This window comes from Lissotriton helveticus, chromosome 8, assembly GCF_964261635.1.
Source record: "Lissotriton helveticus chromosome 8, aLisHel1.1, whole genome shotgun sequence".
NCBI lineage: Eukaryota > Metazoa > Chordata > Amphibia > Caudata > Salamandridae > Lissotriton > Lissotriton helveticus.
In genome coordinates this window covers 50,480,133-50,485,132 of record NC_136069.1, presented here as the reverse complement: position 1 = coordinate 50,485,132, position 5,000 = coordinate 50,480,133, and the positions used below count along the sequence as shown (strand labels likewise).

At 39.3% G+C, this 5,000-nt stretch overlaps 3 non-coding genes across 3 annotated transcripts; all 3 read right to left on the bottom strand.

Annotated features, from left to right (window-relative positions):
• Positions 1 to 950: 950 nt before the first annotated feature.
• Positions 951 to 1,023, bottom strand: TRNAF-GAA (transfer RNA phenylalanine (anticodon GAA)). The gene has a single exon. It is a non-coding gene; the product is annotated as a tRNA-Phe (tRNA).
• Positions 1,024 to 2,116: 1,093 nt separating this feature from the next.
• On the bottom strand, positions 2,117 to 2,189 carry TRNAF-GAA (transfer RNA phenylalanine (anticodon GAA)). Its single transcript has one exon. It is a non-coding gene; the product is annotated as a tRNA-Phe (tRNA).
• A 1,093-nt stretch (positions 2,190 to 3,282) lies between these two features.
• On the bottom strand, positions 3,283 to 3,355 carry TRNAF-GAA (transfer RNA phenylalanine (anticodon GAA)). Its single transcript has one exon. It is a non-coding gene; the product is annotated as a tRNA-Phe (tRNA).
• Between the last annotated feature and the right edge of the window lie 1,645 nt (positions 3,356 to 5,000).

Sequence of the window (5,000 nt, the reverse complement as noted above, 5' to 3'; positions counted from 1 at the left end):
AGCGTTTTTGGGATCCGGGTTAGGTAACGTTTTTTTAACTCTGAATGGACTAGCACTATATTACCCAGACGTATGTGGCCTGAGTAGGTAAGCAATGTCATCTGACTACTGACATCTGTGTTCAAGGGGAAGTTGAAGGTAATGCAGACAAGAGTTTACTTTACAAAAAAGCATGAAATGAGAAACATTCATAGTCTAACCTGAAGGCAAGAAATGTGGAAGCAAGTTTAGAAGGAGGACAGAAAGCAAAGTCTATGTTAAATTGCTTGTGTTGTATATCAGTTCGAAAAAATTTGATGAATAGAGAAAAAAGTACTGCAGCAGATTTCAAGACCTATTTTGTTGAAAGCAAGGAACCTCTCAACTGTGCCGAAAACCGGGATTGAAACAGGGACCTTTAGATCTTCAGTCTAACGCTCTCCCAACTGAGATATTTCGGCCTGCTGCTAGCTGTGGTCTTCATACTTTGATTTGAACCATTCAACAAACTAGATGCATGACCTGGATATTTACCCTTATATGTTAGAGATATGTTTTAAGGAGTCCTGTATCATTCAGCAGTTAACTTGTGCAATGGGTAAATAGCATTTTTGGGATCCGGGTTAGGTAGCGTTTTTTTAACTCTGAATGGACTAGCACTATATTACCCAGACGTATGTGGCCTGAGTAGGTAAGCAACGTCATCTGACCACTGACATCTGTGTTCAAGGGGAAGTTGAAGGTAATGCAGACAAGAGTTTACATTACAAAAAAGCATGAAAGGGGAAACATTCATAGTCTAACCTGAAGGCAAGAAATGTGGAAGCAAGTTTAGAAGGAGGACAGAAAGCAAAGTCTATGTTAAATTGCTTGTGTTGTATATCAGTTGGAAAAAATTTGATGAATAGATAAAAAAGTACTACAGCTGATTCCAAGACCTATTTTGTTAAAAGCAAGGAACCTCTCAACTGTGCCGAAACCCGGGATTGAACCAGGGACCTTTAGATCTTCAGTCTAACGCTCTCCCAACTGAGCTATTTCAGCCTGCTGCTAGCTGAGGTCTTCATACTTTGATTTGAACCATTCAACAAACTAGATGCATGACCTGGATATTTACCCTTATATGTTAGAGATATGTTTTAAGGAGTCCTGTATCAGTCAGCAGTTAACTTGTGCAATGGGTAAATAGCGTTTTTGGGATCCGGGTTAGGTAGCATTTTTTTAACTCTGAATGGACTAGCACTATATTACCCAGACGTATGTGGCCTGAGTAGGTAAGCAATGTCATCTGACTACTGACATCTGTGTTCAAGGGGAAGTTGAAGGTAATGCAGACAAGAGTTTACTTTACAAAAAAGCATGAAATGGGAAACATTCATAGTGTAACCTGAAGGCAAGAAATGTGGAAGCAAGTTTAAAGGAGGACAGAAAGTAAAGTCTATGTTAAATTGCTTGTGTTGTATATCAGTTGGAAAAAAATGTTATGAATAGAGAAAAAAGTACTACAGCTGATTCCAAGACCTATTTTGTTAGAAGCATGGAACTTCTCAACTGTGCAGAAACCCGGGATTGAAGAATGGACCTTTAGATCTTCAGTCTAACGCTCTCCCAACTGAGCTATTTCGGCCTGCTGCTAGCTGAGGTCTTCATACTTTGATTTGAACCATTCAACAAACTAGATGCATGACCTGGATATTTACCCTTATATGTTAGAGATATGTTTTAAGGAGTCCTGTATCATTCAGCAGTTAACTTGTGCAATGGGTAAATAGCGTTTTTGGGATCCGGGTTAGGTAGCGTTTTTTTAACTCTGAATGGACTAGCACTATATTACCCAGACGTATTTGGCCTGAGTAGGTAAGCAATGTCATCTGACTACTGACATCTGTGTTCAAGGGGAAGTTGAAGGTAAGGCAGACAAGAGGTTACTTTACAAAAAAGCATGAAATGGGAAACATTCATAGTCTAACCTGAAGGCAAGAAATGTGGAAGCAAGTTTAGAATGAGGACAGAAAGCAAAGTCTATGTTAAATTACTTGTGTTGTATATCATTTGGAAAAAATTTGATGAATAGAGAAAAAAGTACTGCAGCAGATTCCAAGACCTCTTTTGTCAGAAGCAAGGAACCTCTCAACTGTGCCGAAACCCGGGATTGAACCAGGGACCTTTAGATCTTCAGTCTAATGCTCTCCCAACTGAGCTATTTCGGCCTGCTGCTAGCAGTGGTCTTCATACTTTGATTTGAACCATTCAACAAACTAGATGCATGACCTGGATATTTACCCTTATATGTTAGAGATATGTTTTAAGGAGTCCTGTATCATTCAGCAGTTAACTTGTGCAATGGGTAAATAGCGTTTTTGGGATCCGGGTTAGGTAACGTTTTTTTAACTCTGAATGGACTAGCACTATATTACCCAGACGTATGTGGCCTGAGTAGGTAAGCAATGTCATCTGACTACTGACATCTGTGTTGAAGGGGAAGTTGAAGGTAATGCAGACAAGAGTTTACTTTACAAAAAAGCATGAAATGGGAAACATTCATAGTCTAACCTGAAGGCAAGAAATGTGGAAGCAAGTTTAGAAGGAGGACAGAAAGCAAAGTCTATGTTAAATTGCTTGTGTTGTATATCAGTTGGAAAAAATTTGATGAATAGAGAAAAAAGTACTGCAGCAGATTTCAAGACCTATTTTGTTGAAAGCAAGGAACCTCTTAACTGTGCCGAAAACCGGGATTGAAACAGGGACCTTTAGATCTTCAGTCTAACGCTCTCCCAACTGAGCTATTTCGGCCTGCTGCTAGCTGTGGTCTTCATACTTTGATTTGAACCATTCAACAAACTAGATGCATGACCTGGATATTTACCCTTATATGTTAGAGATATGTTTTAAGGAGTCCTGTATCATTCTGCAGTTAACTTGTGCAATGGGTAAATAGCGTTTTTGGGATCCTAGTTAGATAGCGTTTTTTTAACTCTGAATGGACTAGCACTATATTACCCAGACGTATGTGGCCTGAGTAGGTAAGCAACGTCATCTGACTACTGACATCTGTGTTCAAGGGGAAGTTGAAGGTAATGCAGACAAGAGTTTACATTACAAAAAAGCATGAAATGGGAAACATTCATAGTCTAACCTGAAGGCAAGAAATGTGGAAGCAAGTTTAGAAGGAGGACACAAAGCAAAGTCTATGTTAAATTGCTTGTGTTGTATATCAGTTGGAAAAAATTTGATGAATAGAGAAAAAAGTACTACAGCTGATTCCAAGACCTATTTTGTCAGAAGCAAGGAACCTCTCAACTGTGCCGAAACCCGGGATTGAACCAGGGACCTTTAGATCTTCAGTCTAACGCTCTCCCAACTGAGCTATTTCGGCCTGCTGCTAGCTGTGGTCCTGATACTTTGATTTGAACCATTCAACAAACTAGATGCATGACCTGGATATTTACACTTATATGTTAGAGATATGTTTTAAGGAGTCCTGTATCATTCAGCAGTTAACTTGTGCAATGGGTAAATAGCGTTTTTGGGATCCGGGTTAGGTAACGTTTTTTTAACTCTGAATGGACTAGCACTATATTACCCAGACGTATGTGTCCTGAGAAGGTAAGCAATGTCATCTGACTACTGACATCTGTGTTCAAGGGGAAGTTGAAGGTAATGCAGACAAGAGTTTACATTACAAAAAAGCATGAAATGGGAAACATTCATAGTCTAACCTGAAGGCAAGAAATGTGGAAGCAAGTTTAGAAGGAGGACAGAAAGCAAAGTCTATGTTAAATTGCTTGTGTTGTATATCAGTTCGAAAAAATTTGATGAATAGAGAAAAAAGTACTGCAGCAGATTTCAAGACCTATTTTGTTGAAAGCAAGGAACCTCTCAACTGTGCCGAAAACCGGGATTGAAACAGGGACCTTTAGATCTTCAGTCTAACGCTCTCCCAACTGAGATATTTCGGCCTGCTGCTAGCTGTGGTCTTCATACTTTGATTTGAACCATTCAACAAACTAGATGCATGACCTGGATATTTACCCTTATATGTTGGAGATATGTTTTAAGGAGTCCTGTATCATTCAGCAGTTAACTTGTGCAATGGGTAAATAGCATTTTTGGGATCCGGGTTAGGTAGCGTTTTTTTAACTCTGAATGGACTAGCACTATATTACCCAGACGTATGTGGCCTGAGTAGGTAAGCAACGTCATCTGACTACTGACATCTGTGTTCAAGGGGAAGTTGAAGGTAATGCAGACAAGAGTTTACATTACAAAAAAGCATGAAATGGGAAACATTCATAGTCTAACCTGAAGGCAAGAAATGTGGAAGCAAGTTTAGAAGGAGGACAGAAAGCAAAGTCTATGTTAAATTGCTTGTGTTGTATATCAGTTGGAAAAAATTTGATGAATAGATAAAAAAGTACTACAGCTGATTCCAAGACCTATTTTGTTAGAAGCAAGGAACCTCTCAACTGTGCCGAAAGCCGGGATTGAACCAGGGACCTTTAGATCTTCAGTCTACCGCTCTCACAACTGAGCTATTTCGGCCTGCTGCTAGCTGTGGTCTTCATACTTTGATTTGAACCATTCAACAAACTAGATGCATGACCTGGATATTTACCCTTATATGTTAGAGATATGTTTTAAGGAGTCCTGTATCATTCAGCAGTTAACTTGTGCAATGAGTAAACAGCATTTTTGGGATCCGGGTTAGGTAGCGTTTTTTTAACTCTGAATGGACTAGTACTTTATTACCCAGACGTATGTGGCCTGAGTAGGTAAGCAACGTCATCTGACTACTGACATCTGTGTTCAAGGGGAAGTTGAAGGTAAGGCAGACAAGAGTTTACATTACAAAAAAGCATGAAATGGGAAACATTCATAGTCTAACCTGAAGGCAAGAAATGTGGAAGCAAGTTTAGAAGGAGGACACAAAGCAAAGTCTATGTTAAATTGCTTGTGTTGTATATCAGTTGGAAAGAATTTGATGAATAGAGAAAAAAGTACTACAGCTGATTCCAAGACCT